General features: G+C 49.7%; 1 long non-coding RNA gene across 6 annotated transcripts in view; it reads right to left on the reverse strand.

Annotated features, from left to right (window-relative positions):
* Window positions 1–14,688, reverse strand: part of LOC137209863 (uncharacterized) — a 393,448-nt gene that overhangs the window by 127,128 nt on the left and 251,632 nt on the right. For 2 of the 6 annotated variants that reach the window (XR_010936153.1, XR_010936149.1), the window contains 5 exons: window positions 12,314–12,406; window positions 5,919–6,117; window positions 4,670–4,929; window positions 3,845–3,976; window positions 3,208–3,489 (listed from right to left, as the gene is read on the reverse strand). This is a non-coding gene — a long non-coding RNA (uncharacterized lncRNA). Of the gene's footprint in view, window positions 1–3,207; window positions 3,490–3,844; window positions 3,977–4,669; window positions 5,857–5,918; window positions 6,118–9,088; window positions 9,210–12,313; window positions 12,407–14,688 lie in introns of all 6 variants that reach the window. The other 4 variants (XR_010936154.1, XR_010936150.1, XR_010936151.1 and 1 more) reach the window with 3 other exon arrangements.

Genomic DNA, 14,688 nt, shown 5'->3' on the forward strand with positions numbered 1-14,688 from the left:
GAGTTATCTTGGTGCGCTTGGCAGGCACGTTTTTGCCGTGGTGGTATCTGTAAGTGGGGTCATAATAATCCATGCCTCTCAGAGTGTTCATGGGAATCATTAAGTGAAATAATGATTGTGATGTGCTTAACACAGCGTTTGGTTCGTGTGCTTATTAAATGCTAGCTGATAGGGATAGAGATAGAGACACAGACATAGATATATTTCCCATCATATTTGGGGTCTGGACCCTGCAAGACTGTGAGCCTCTGTCCCCAGCTGACCCTGGTGCTGCCTTCTGTCACAAGGTGGCCTGGCCTGGAGCCCTGACCTCTATATCGTGCTTTAACATTTGCAAAGTACATTCTCGTCCATTTTATTCCCATGTAATCCCTACAAGTCCACACAGCCTGTAAGTGCAAAGTCCCCCAGCCTGTACGTGGCAAAGCCAAACTCCAATGCTGATTTCATCTGGGGCCTTTGGGCTCCAAATTCTGTGCTCTTTCTCCGAGGAAATTCTGCCGCATCCTTTGATCTCTGTCTCTCTCTCTCTCCCCTCACCCTCTCTCTCTGCCATAGTTACTTCAAAGGGACAATAGTTGAAAAATAATGATACTCAGCCATCCCGTTTTTCATTCAGGGCGTACATCTCCCTCTCAACGCTCCAGTGTGTCTGACCCAAGATGTGACTGGCTTTGGGTGGTTTGGGTCCCAGTTCTGGGCTCCATAGGCCCTGGCACAGAAGGTTGGGCCTGCTTCTCATTGTAACAAGGTTGCACTAATTAGCGGCATTTGATTTTGCATATGGAGAGTAAATGCAAATGAATGCAAAGCAGTATGCAAATCAGCAACATCCTGGCTCCCCAAAAGAAAGAGCCTGCGATACTGATGTCATGACGATGTATATTAATAGTCCGTCCCACCAAGACATGCTGTTTTTTCAAAAGGGGCAGGCGTTCGGGTTTTTCCTTGGGGGAGGAACAGTAGTGACTTTATATTGAATTCCAAGCTTATGATCCTTGACAAGAAGTCTATTGGCCACAGTGCTATGTTCTCTAGAGAAGATTCTTGTAGGCAATGGGGTTTGTTGGAAAGAGGCACAGGTTTGGGAATGGAGCCATATACCTTGTGATTCAAAGTCCTGTTCTTTGCCTGGTCTGAGACCTGAGTCTCAGTCTCCCCAGCTGTACAATGGGGTTAACCAACCTCCTACCTACAGAGCTGTCGGTGAGGACACAATGAGACAAGAGGCGCCTGACACACGGTAGGTGCTCAGTAAGCGCACATTCCCTGCTTCACACTCGTTCCTTCCCCCTTCGGAAGTCTAACTTGGCAAATAGAAGTAAAGAGGGCTCGTCTTCTAATCCTTGCTTGCCCTGCAGTGCTTGCCCTCCCCCTTCAGGATCTTTCTAGTGCAAAGCTGTATCACAGACCAATCATTTTTAACAAAGGCCCTATGACCTCTTAGAGTCCTCCAGACGTGAGTAGATGACTCTGTCCTGTGCCCCAAAGTACCACCTCCTGGAAACAATAGCAGCTTTTCTTACAAAGCTGGTGAATTCCTCCACTTTCTAGACCTAGTTCAAGCATCGTTGTCTCCAGGAAGCCTTTCATGGGGTCCCTGAGAGATGAGGGGCTCCCGTCTGTGCCCCCAGAATGCCCGGTGTCCCCCTCCACGGCTTGCTTATCTTTTACCCTAAATACACTGGTTGTTTCTCACGATGGGGACTATTTCTGAATCATTTTTGCAGCCTTGGCCCATGGAACAGGGCCCGGCAAAGAGAAGATGCACAGTATGTGTGGGAGGGAGAGGGAGAGGGAAGGCGCGGGGGAGGGAGGATAAAAGGAAAGAGGCATCACCACATATTTAGCTGGAGTCAAGCACACACACACGCACTTACTCCTAACGAAATCCCGACTCAAATCAGACACATTCTGGAAATGCATAAAACACCTGAGCTTGTGTTCCCTGCCACCAAGTCCCATCCCAGAGCAAAACGAGGCCACAGGGAAACACATCTGCTCTCAGGCAAAGGCCTCACTCCCACGCGGGCAGTGTGGGGCTAGAGGGGCTTCCGTTTAGGGCACCGAGCCTCCCAAACCAACCTCATCCCCTCAGCTGAACATCTGAACGTTCTCGCTATATGTTGAGGATTCCTATTCTGTAACTGGACCCTCGAGCCGGATGCAAAATGTGGTGGCTCTTGATCAAAGTGCTCGAGGCCCACCCATGGGGAGCACGCACGTGCGCACACGCACACACCATTGCCACGTGCACACGTACGGGTGCTTGTGTGTACACAGACCTACCTTCATACTATACATCACGCAGACTCTCGTGCGTATGCACAGACTCACCTTCATACTATCCATTCACAGACACATGACACATGCACACAGACACAGGCACATATAGGTGTGCTCGTGTGTGCGCACAGAGCCGCCTTCACACTGTACAAACACACTCAGAGGCACATATGTAGAGCTCCTTACAGGCGAGAGACACACGCTCGGAGACTAGCTTTATCTTCCTCTTTGGTTCCAAACACGCAGGCACCGCTCTTGATGGTCACTGGCATCTCTGAAACTCCCCAGAAACTACAAAGGCAGCCCCAGAGCGCCCCGCCTGCTCTACCTGCCCACGCCCATGGCTTTCGGCCTCTTAGGGCTCCACCCCCAGGAGGCCCCTGGCCCCCCTTTGAAGGCTGTTAATAAATAAACTTCAGGGCCAAAAGGCAGAGGTGTCAGCTGAGTGACCTGGGTGACTAACAGGAAGGAATCTATTTCCACCCTCGCCAGCATTTTTTCACGATGGCTCTGGGGAGACTGAGTCTCACTTTGCAAGTGAAGAAACTGAGAGATGAAGTGAGACGCCTGGGGCCACCAGCAACATCCTCCCGGGGCCTGGGGCCCGCCTTACTCCCTGGCTCTGAGCTCTTTGCAAAATAAGCTCTTAGGAAGACAACAATGCAAAGATCTAGGTGAGATTTCTCAGCCCCAGAGGCTTCTGAGAACCTCTCCACAGGAGCATCAGGGGAGGACACGCACTGCCCTCCCCTGCGGGGAGGATAAAGGCTCTCATTCCACCCCGTTGCTGGCGGGAAGCTCAGTGGAAGGAGGAAAGGGTAGAGGAAATTGGGGAGCAAATGAAGGAAAAAGAGAAGGAAAGGGAGAAACAGAGGGAAAGAGGGAAAGACGGGAGGAAGGGCAGGCAAGCGGGCAATTTACCTTAGAGGGAAGAGTGGGCTCTCCATGGAAACAAAAGTGCCTGTGTGTCTTAAGACGCGCTAAAGAGGAAGATTGTAAATGTTCCACCCAGGAGGCAGGGATGATTGCCGGGCTTTGACAGCTGAATTCGAAAAACATTCCTATCCATCACCATAGATCCCAGCTCCCACCTAGGCCAGGTGCTGTGGGGACGATTAATGGCAGGCCTCACATAGCCTATTTTATCTTAAACGTTCCTCTTAGACAAATAATATTCTGGGATCATTTTCTCTCTTCCTCCAGCTGAAAAGAAAAGAAGGGAAGGGGAAGCTGGGATGAAGTGAGAGAGTGGCATGGACGTATAGACACTACCAAATGTGAAATGGATGGCTAGCGGGAGGCAGCCGCATAGCACAGGGAGATAAGCTGGGTGCTCTGTGACCACCTAGAGGGGTGGGATAGGGAGGGTGGGAGGGAGGGAGACGCAAGAGGGAGGAGATATGGGAATATATGTATATGCATAGCTGATTCACTTTGTTACAGAGCAGAAACTAACACACCATTGTAAAGCAATTATACTCCAATAAAGATGTTAAAAAAAAAAAGAAGGGAGAAACAGAGAAGAAGGAACAGACAGATATGGGCAAAAGGTATGTACCTGCCATGACACCAGGGAGGGTCTTTCATCCAGACAAAGGTGCTGGAGGTGGACGGACTTAAATCTGAAACTCAGCAGCCCTTGCGCCGAGCAACAGGGCCGGGGGTCGCTCTCACCCTCTGACCCTCTTACCTGGGAAGAAGAGGTAATTTAGCCCACACTCTCATGGGATGGTTCTACACACCTAGTTTATATACGGCTCCTGTGAAAGGGCATGGTGGAGAGTCAGGTGCAGTGAGCCTGCCTAAAATGCCTTTCCTTCCCTTGCACGTGGAGCCTATATGGAAACATGCATATATGAAAGCACCCCCTACTTTCTTCAAGGTAGAAATCCCTCCTTCCCCAGAGAGAACCTCTCTCCTGATGTGTGGTTTCTCATTCCCTTAAACGAGAACAGCAGTCCTTACAGTCTGCTGTTTGGGAGCAACCCCGTCCTGGTATATTCTCCGTTTGCCCCCAGTCCCAGCCACATCCATTCTCTGTGCCCGAGGGGGCTGACCCCCAAAAATGGCATCTCCCGGTCTCCCTTGCCTTCTGGTTTCTGACCAGGCTCAGCCAGTAGGAGGGCCTGGAAGGAGACTGGTGGGAGGAAGAGAGAGAGGTTGGAGTACTCACGTCTCCCCAACTCCATCTCTGCTGCGGTTCTGGGGTTCTGAGGTGGCCCCCCTGATGAGACTCCAGCCCCCCACTGCATTCCTGTAGCCAATGCTACTGCACTGCTGTGGAAACTCCCACCTTGGTAGTTCCTAGAGGCCTCAGTACTTCTTGTTTCCTTAACTCTTCAAGGTTGATTGTATGCTCATTACAAACCACCCTACAACTTACCGGCTTGAAACATTAACCCGTGTTTTAATTCATAATTCTGTGGGCTGGTGATTTGAGCAGGGCTCAGCTAGGAAGCTCTTCTGCTCGCAGCAGTCATGGCTGGACTCACTGATACATTTGTAACCAACCGATGTTCACCTGGGAGCTGGCTGGCCCTGGATGGTCTCACTCGGGTATCAGGTGGTTGCTGTTGGCTGGTGGTTGGGTCTTTCTCTCCATGAGGCCTCCAGTAGGCTAGCGTGGGCTTCTTTTCGTGATATCTGAAGCGTTCCAAAAGGGTGAAAGCAGAAATTGCAAGACCTCTGGAATTCACTCCAAGTCAGTTTTGCCATAATCTATTCGTTCAAACAAGTCACAAAACCAGCCCAGATTAAAAGGGATGGAAACTAATTCCACATCTGGATGAAAGGAGCAGCAAAGGAGGAATACATAATGGGATGGGAGGCATCTGTGGCCATGAAACAATCTATCACACCTGCCACCTCTGTAAATGGCTCTTTCCTTTCCTTCTCTTTAGAATTCCAAGGGTGCCTTCTGTTTCCTGCTGGGACCCGGACTGGCACAATATATAACATGATTTATGACATCATACTCTACCTCATCCTTCTTCAAAGTGCTTTTTATGCTTAACATTACGTTTTTGAGATTCATCTGTATTTGCCACGCGTAGCTCTAGTTTATTTATTTTCACTCCTCCATCATACTCTTTGTAGGAGTTTATTTTGTCCATTCTCCTGTGGATGGACATTTAGCTTTGCAGTTTTCTGCGTTATAAATCCTACATTTCTCCTTTGCACACGAGAGTTCTCTGGGGAGTGTAGTTAGGAGTAAAGTTGCTAGAGTGTGAGACTGCCACATTGCTCTCCAAAGTCAATACGGTCTTTAATAGAACAAATAGAATCTGAGAGCTGAACGAAGTTGAAAAACTGGGTTCATTTTACATTATGCAATTAGCTGTGTTTTGCAGAACCGTAGCAATGGCTGGTTGGAATGAACCTCCCACCCAATGTAAGAATCCTTTCAACAGTGTTCCCAGGAGATGGTCAAACAATCCTTGCTTGAACTCTTAAGAATACACAGGGGAAGCTTGTTACTTTAACTGTGATTCCCTCTGCAGAGCAAGAATAATTTTGGAAAAAGAATAATCCTTTCCTCTTGCAGGACAGCCAAAGCCCAGGGTGTATGGCCTAAAGGAGAAGCAGCAAGAGATGATGAAGTTAGCAGATTGGTTTTCAAAACGTCAGCCTACCTGCAGTGTCCAAAATGGAGGCAGAGGGACCAAAGAGAGAACAGTTACGGTGACCCTGTGGGGAGATGATGCTCAAGTGAAGAGATATTGAGGATGGAGAAAGGAACTGGCTTTTGGTGGTTGAGGCTGGGATCTGACATAAAACTTCCATTTGGTACTTAAGTGCCCTGCTCACCTCCTTACACTTTTGTTTCTTTATCTGTAAAAAAAAAGGGTAATGATAGTACCTATTTCATAGGGTTGGTATGATGACAAAATGGGATCTTACATTTAAACAGCTTAGTGTCTGCCTCATATTGTGTGCTCAATAAATGTTGGCTATTCTTCTCATTGAAGAACTATTGTCAAGACTACAGAAGTTAGGGTAGGTTAAATTGCTATCACTGAGAGACCCAGAAGTGCATAGGGTTGAAACGCTGCGGTTTATTTCTTATTCCCATGACGGTCCAAGGAGAGCGTCTTTGATGGCTAGACAGCTCTCCCCACGTGGCGATTTAGGGCCCCAGGTGGCTCCGTTGTCACCTGGGACCTTGTTGTTCTCTTCTTCCAACCTGAGGAAGCGGAAGGAGGTCCGTCCACTTATTAAAAGCTCTGCACCCGGGTGTGGGCACCGCACTCCTGTTCACACACCATTGGCGAGAACCAGTCACGTGGCCACAGCCAGCCTCACAGGAAGCTGGGAAATGCAGTCACTGGCTAAGAAGCCCCTTCTCTCTCCACGTCGAGCTGTTGGTATTGCAGGCTGTAAGAGTCTTTCTTGTGGGGCGGTCTTGTGCATGGTAGGATGCTGGGTAGCCTCTTCAACGTCTATCTCCTAGATGCTAGTAACACAGACACACCTAGCTCAAGGCAAACGAAACTATCTCCAGACATTGTCAAATATCTTCTGGGGTGCAAACTCACCCCCTAGTTGAGAACCACTGCTCTACAAAAGAAGAGGAAAATTCTGGGGGGCGGGGGGTGGGGGGCAGGGGGGGCAGCTGGCCACCCCTGGAGGAGAGAGAAAATTCAAACTAATAGCTTAGCTCAATTCCTTGTTCCCTCTAGAAGGTGAGCTCCCCAAGGCAGGGGTCTTCTGTATTTTGTTTACTGCAGAACTCCCATCTCCTGCACCCAGAGTAGCACCTGACCCCTAAAAGGCAATCAATACATAGTTGTCAACTAACTGGATGTGCTCTGTAGACTGGACCAGCATTCACCATTCAAACATACTTTGGGTGCTTTCCATGAAGCAAGCCCTGTGCTTGTAAAGGATGCCCTCTCTCCTTGTATCAGGAAATATCATTAATAATAATATTAATCATCATTTTAAAAGCCCAGACCCACTGGAAACAGTATGTCACATGGGATCTGCCCACCCCCACCCCACCTCTGGAGATGCTGAGCCCCTGGTACCTAAAGGAAAGAGATTCCAGCTCAGGCTGCTGTTCCACGGCTGCTGTTTTCATCTTCCTGAAGGACCTCCCAGTGCCCGAGCTTTGCAGATCCCCCTGCTATGCCTGATGCCAAGTTATTGCATTCTCTGGCATTGGGGCCAGATTTGGAGATGATCAACATTCATGTATTCATTCAACAGATATTTATTAAGCTCCTACTACGTGCCACCCATGATATTAGGACCTGGATTCAGAGCAGTTAAATCCAGTGGGGAAAAGAACTTTTTTTTTTTTTTTCTTGCTCTCAAATTAGTCACAGAGATACAGAAAAAGTAAATAGACTTCGAAACAGGAGTGGTAAATCCAGTGGGACTGGCCAGGAAGGGCTGACTGAGATGAGTTTCCAGTGTGAGTAGTTGGGAGCTCAGCAAAAACTCTGTTAAATGAATGAATGAATAGGTGAGAGACAGGGACATCCAAGCTGAAAAACACCAAGTGCAAAAGCAGAGAGACGTGCAAAATCACCAAAACCGTCAGCAAGGAAATAAGTTGCTGTGGCTGGTGTGTGCCAAGGTCGAGAGGGTGATACCAAGAGTAATGATGATAACAGAGAGATAGTTGGCACGTCTCGACAGTTTCCCATGCGCTTGGCACTGTTCAAAGGGCTTTAGGCATATTATTTCATGGAATACGTACAACATCATTAGCCCAACTGTACCGATGGGAAAACTGAAGTCCAGCGAAGCTAAGAATTTGCCCAAACTTGCACAAGTGGCAGAGCTGGGATTCCAACCCATGCCAGAGACTTCACTCTTCACCTCTGGATCTTGGGGAGGGTTTTGCATTTCACAGGAAGTCTTTTGACCTCAGTCTTGCAGGTAATGAAGAAGCCAGGAAAGGAGGCCACGCGGTCTTTGCTCTTAAACACCTCACATTCCGCGAGGAGAAACAGGCACGGGCAAAAGCCTTTAGAGTCTGCACAGGCCATGACAAGTGCTGGACCACAGGCATAGACAAAGAGGCCTGTCTCCCCCACCTCTGCTCCAAAATGAGGGCAAGTTGAATGTTCATTTGACTAACCGATGAAGGCTTCATGGAGCTGGTGTCACTTGAGTTGAGTCTGGAGGGAAGAGAGCGCATTCAGGCAGATGTCACCGTGTGTCCAAAGGCATGAAAACTGGAACGTGCAGGTGTTGCAGGCGTGTGGAACAGTCTGGAGCAGCAGGGTGGGGAGAGGCAGGAACGGCATGTCTTCCACTTGGAGCTTGTCTGTGGCCCTGAGTTCAGGCTTCAGGCCTTGAAGAAGCAGGAGCCACAGGGCTCCTCCAATGCTGGAGAGGGTGACCCTGCGTTGCTTAAGATGGTAGAAATGAAACTCATGCAAGAAACCCCTACAGAAATGCTACAGGCTTTCAAAGTGCTCAGCAGCTGTTCAGCTGAGCACCTGGGCCCCGTAGAAGGCAAGGCTGCCGGCAACCGAATGCACTGATGGACCCAAGAAACGTTTCTTTCCTCTTCTCTTTTTTCAATTTGTACAGGATAAAAAAGTCCCTTGAATCTGGCTAATATGAGAAAGTCCACTGAGAGCACTTGAAAAAGCAAAAGATGAAGGGGGAAAGAGCCTGAGATCAAGTCCTAGCCTGGCTCTGACCAGCTGCATGTTCATCGCACCATCACCTCCTCCTGAGGAAGACTACATTTCCCAGCTTCCCTTGCAGTTGTTTGGGGCCACGTGACTGAGTGTTGGCCAATGGGGTGTGAGCAGAAGGCAGGAAAGTCACTTCCGGACCTCACCCTTTAGAACATCCTACAAGACCCTCTTGCCTTCTTTCTTCTTCCATGGCAACTCTGGGGACCACAGGCTCCAAACAGTGCATGGATGGAGGAGAGCCAACTAACGCCAACAGGACTGCAACTTGAGCAAGAAATACATTTTATTTGTTAATTCACTAACATTCCAGGGTTCCCCTGTCCCTGCAACACTGATTCTCCAGTGCTTCTAAAAGTGTGGTCCACAGACCTCCAGCATCAGCTTCACCTGAGAACTTCTCTGAAATGCAAACTCTCCAGCTCCATGCTAGACCTACCAAATCAAAAGTTCTGTGCACGGAGCCCAGAAACTCTCTTTGGGGATTTTGATGCAGCCAAAGTCAAGAGCCACTGGTTTACTCTATATGCTACCGTGTGGCCTTCATCTTTTGAGCCTCAGTTACCCCCTCTGTCAAATGGGGGTGTGAACGCCTCCCCTTGCTGAATTCAGGTGAGCATTAAACGTTACTACGTGGTGTGATATGTATAAAGAATCCAGCTCAGGAGCCCACACACGTTCCACCTACAGTCCGGAGCCAGATGACTTGGGAGAGCCACACAAATAGTAGGTGGGAGTCCGCCTTCTGCCACTGTGAGAGGCATCCTCGACGATGGCCCCCAGTGATCGCACCTCCCAGGATCCAAGCCCTTGAATAACCCCCTCCAGTGTCTGGGCTGGACCTAGTAAGTCGGGTCCGATGAACCTTCCTTCAAGGCCCGTGGGGAGAATTCTTTGCCTCTTGCAGTGTCTGGAGGCTCCAGGCATCCCTTGGCTTGTGGCTGCACAACTCCAGTCTCTGCTCCATCCTCACATGGCCTTCGCCTCTTCTGTCTTCCCTTCTGTCTCTTGTAAGGACACTTGTCATTAGATTTAGGGCCACCCAGATAACCCAGGACGATCTCAAGATCCTTAACTTAATTACCTCTGCAAAACCTATTTTGCCAGATGAGCTCACATTCGTAGATTCTGGGATGTGGACGTACCTTCTGGCGGGGCCACTGTTCAACTAACCACACGGCCCAAAGACAGGGATGGGTCTTATTCAACATTATATTCCCCTGGTCAAGTCACCCTGTGTAGTGCTTGACCCAAATAGGAATTTGACACAAGTTTGTGAACAGAAAGGCAGCAGAGCATTTAAGTGACTGGGCTTTAGAATTAGCTAAACCTCTATTCAAACCGCAACCGCTTACAAACGATGTGACGTTAGGCAAATTACTTAACCCCCCTGAACCTCAGTTTCCTCCTGTGGGCATTTTAATAATACGTATCTCATGGGGTTATTATGAGCATTAAGCTAGTAAGTGCAAAACAGCTACACCATATCTGGCACCTAATGGGGATGCAAAAAGCAAACACAGTGCCTGGCACACAGGGGTCCTCAATAAAGGCTCGCTATTCTGACTAGCATGTTGATGACTGGCATGGCTGTGGTTCCCACTCTCACACACCTCCCAGCCTTTTGCTCTGACTACCACAGGGGCCCCTTCCCGTGCTCAGAGTCCCTGGGGTGATCCAGCAGCCCTCCTTGGAGACAGCTGTGGATAAATAACCCAGCCCTGCCCTCCCACCCGCAGGCCCCCTTCCCTTCCCACCGCCTGGCTCGCCTCCTCCAGTGATGTCTCCCAGAGCAGGGCTGGCAGTGAGCTCGCCTAGGCCCCTCATTGTTATTCCTGGCACGAGGTAATCCTGCCAGCATCCTCAGAGACCCGTAAAAATACCCGCAGTTTGTCTTTCATCAGAGCAGCTCAAAGCCCCATGGCATCCGCTCGAGAAGACAGTGCTCCCAGCTGAGTTCTGGGAGCCGGCTACTTCCCAGGATGGTCTGGTATTTGCAAGGCAGAGGGAGCGAGTGTGAACTGAAATAACCCAGCCCCGGCACTGGCACACCCAGGCTGCCAGGGAGATACGAGGCTTAGTGTATGGAGAGCTCCTCCCTGGAATTTTCTGGATGTCAGTGCTCTGAGTCACACACGAGTGGGTCTGCATTCCCACTCGGCTACTGAGTAGCTGTGTGACTTTGGGCATTTCACTTAGCCTCTCTGTGCTTCAGTTTTTGGCTCTGTAAAACAAAGTGGAGATGATATCCACTTCCTAGGTTTCCTGGGAGGGTTAAAAGGGATAGTCTAGGCACAGATAGAAGAAAATATTTGCAGCACATATATCTGACAAAGGGCTTGTATCTAGAATGTGTTAAGAACTCTTGCAACGCGCTAAGACAAACAAGACCCTTCCCCAGATGCGGGAAAGACATAAACAGACGCTTCGCAAAAGAAGATGTATACAATAACTACATGAAAAGGTGTGCAATGTCATTAGTCATCAGGGAAATGCAAATCGCAATGATGAGATACCACTTCACACCCACTAGAATGGCCAAAATGAAAAAGACTGTCAATATCAAGTGTTGGTGAGGATGCGGGAGCAACTGGAACTCTCACACACTCATGGTGGGAGTAAAAAGCTGATATGACCACTTGGAAAAAAGGTTTGGAAGCTGCTTATAAAGTTAAAAATACACTTAGCATATGACTCAATGATTCCAGTCCTAGGTATTTCCCCAAGACACATGTCTATAAAAAGGCTTGTATGTGAAAGCACATAGCAGGCTTATTCATAATCACCAAAAATTTGAAAAAATGTCTGTCAACAGATCAAAGGATACACGGAGTGTGGGCTCTTCAGGCAACGGAATATTAGATAGTGATAAAAAGGAACAGCTGCTGGTATTCCTGGATGAAGGCCATAAACGCTCCATGGAGTAAAAGAAGACAGACATGAAAAAGCAAAACTTCCATTCGTAAGTTCTAGAAGAGAGAAACGAAGCTGCGGTGACAGAAATCAGAGCAGTGGCCCCCTTCGTGTACAGGTGGGGAAGGAGGCTGAGTGGAAGAAGGCCCAGGAAACGTTCTGCAGTGATGGAAACATGCTATGTTCCTGTATTGGGGTGATGGGTACATGGGTGTATACATTTATCAAAACTCACCAAAATCTATACTTTAAGATCTTTGCATTTTGCTGTATGTAAATTAAATCTCAATACAAATGGAAAGGGACCATGTGTGTAGAAAAGCTCAGCAAGGGGGCCAAGTGGAGAGACAGGACTCAGTAAAGGTCAACTACGATCAGAAAATGGTAAAAACAAGTAAAAAGCATATGAGTTATTCAACTGTATGTTGGGAGTTCAACGTGCTAATCTGGATTCTGACGTGAGAACTCCATCTGAAATGTGGCAAAACTCACAAAAAGGCACCATGGGCTAAGCCTTTTGTGCCCAGCTCCCCACTCTTCCTTTCTTCCTCCTGTGAACAGAGAAACAGAAAAGGAGTGTTTTGCTGGCTGAAGATGCTCTTCTTAGAAGCAGCGGGGCGGACGGAAAGGGTACCTTTGGGGGAGTGGTGAGAACAGGCTTACTAACTATAAAGATACACAGATGCCTCAGTGGGTCCACAGCCCACACGGTTACATCCAGGGTTTCAGAGATGCCCAAGGCAGCTGTGGAAATGAGTTTGGCCCAGCTGCTTAGGCAGCGGGCTCTTGAAGACAGAACAGTATCCAAGGTAAGGAAACTGGCTGAGGCCCAGCTGTCCCCCAAACTCCCATCCAATCCCAGGCCAACTTTCCCCATTACGGGCCTCCGCTAGCAGGATCTCCCTGCATCCCTCACTCTTCCTGGACTGTTCCATCCTCCCGATATGGTGGATGTGGGCCTGTACCCGAGCAAGGAGACGTCTCTCCCAGCAGAGCACATTGGCTGCTGTACTCTAATCTGAGGCCTCTCACTGGACGCCCATCACAGTGGCCCTGGAATCGTCTGGAGTTGCTGCTGACTCTGTCTCCCGGGGTTCTCATCTGTTCGACATGAGGACGACCAGACCAGGAGCTCTCCCGCCCCATAGCTCTGAGATTCCTCCCTCTTCTAGCGCTGTGGCCTAAGTTGCCTCCCAGGAGTCCCGAGGGTGGCACTGAGTTGCCGAGACCGTCGGCAGGGCCTCCATGCCCAGGCCGTGGGGTCCACCTTCCAGACCTCCGAGGCCTGGCTGCAGCCTTGCAAGCCACAGAGATGCCCATATTTGCTTAAAGTAGTTGCCCACAGCATCTTTTTTTTTTTTTTTTTTTTGCGGTACGCAGGCCTCTCACCGCCGCGGCCTCTCCCGCTGCGGAGCACAGGCCCCGGACGCGCAGGCCCAGCAGCCACGGCCCACGGGCCCAGCCGCTCCCCGGCATGTGGGATCTTCCCGGACCTGGGCACGAACCCGTGTCCCCTCCATTGGCAGGCGGACTCTCAACCACTGCGCCACCAGGGAAGCCCGCCCACAGCATCTCTTAAAGAGAACACTCTGCATTGGGAATTACAGCAACAGAAGGAGGGAAAAATAAGATGTTCCTATCATCCCCTAGCAAACAGGGCTGCTGGCTGGAAAACAGCCCATATTTTGGGTGCAAATCACACTGACGACTTAGGAGGCTTCAGGGAAGCCATCTTTGTGGGAAGCGGCAAAAGTGCCCCCCTTTGGGGCCTGCAAGAAAAGCCTTTGTCTCTACCTGTGGATCAAAAGTCAGAACAAACCGCCCTGAATTACTGAACCCGGAATACGCATTCGTTGTTACCCTTGTCGCTGTTTTGAAGGGGAAAGGAGCTGCCATTTCATTCCCACCCATGACTTGCTATGCACCCAGGGCCGGCTGCGTAACTAGCAAGGTCCACCAGGTGCAAAATGAAAACGCAAGGCCTCTTATTCAAAAAGGAAAAAGAAAAGCTTTTTACTTTATTCTGCGATCTCTGTCTTTATCGGCTGTGGGGCTTTTATTTGCTAGTTCGTGTCCTGTGCCCTCAGGCCGGGGGTACGTGCAGGGGAGCGCAGCCCCTTGTAGACGTCCACAGCTCTGCCCGACCACCGGGCCCCTCCCCGTGCCCAGGTCCCCACCAGAAGCAGAGGGCAGCTGCCGGGTTTGGCCAGGGCAAGGGATGGGGCAGCCAGGAGCCCATCTTGGGGGGTGAGAAGGTGACCGGGGCAGGACTTCACTTACAAAGCACACATTCGAAGATAAAATTTATTGAGAATTTCAAGATGGCTCTGGCAGACCTTTAAACTCCAAACGTCGACCTCTCTCATCTCTGTGTCAGTATAGCTTAAGATTAAGACCCTGCCAGCCAGCATGGGTTCAGGGCTTAGCCAAGTTACTGATCTTCCCTATTTATAAAATAAGGATAATACCAGGACCCCGTACATTAGGCTGATTTGAGAATTAGATGACCTAACAAGAACTGTTAACTCTTGAGATGTCCCTGGTGGCGCAAAGTTTAAGAATCCACCTGCCAATGCAGGGGACATGGGTTCGAGCCCTGGTTCGGGAAGATCCCACATGCCGCGGAGCAACTAAGCCCGTGCGCCGCAACTACTGAGCCTGCGCTCTAGAGCCCGCGAGCGACAACTACTGAGCCCACGTGCCACAACTGCTGAAGCCCACGCACCTAGAGCCCATGCTCAGCAACAAGAGAAGCCACTGCAATGAGAAGCCCGCGCACTGCAACGAAGAGTAGCCCCTGCTTGCCGCAATTAGAGAAAGCCCGCGCGCAGCA

Source organism: Pseudorca crassidens, chromosome 17 (assembly GCF_039906515.1).
Source record: "Pseudorca crassidens isolate mPseCra1 chromosome 17, mPseCra1.hap1, whole genome shotgun sequence".
Taxonomy (NCBI): Eukaryota; Metazoa; Chordata; class Mammalia; order Artiodactyla; family Delphinidae; genus Pseudorca; species Pseudorca crassidens.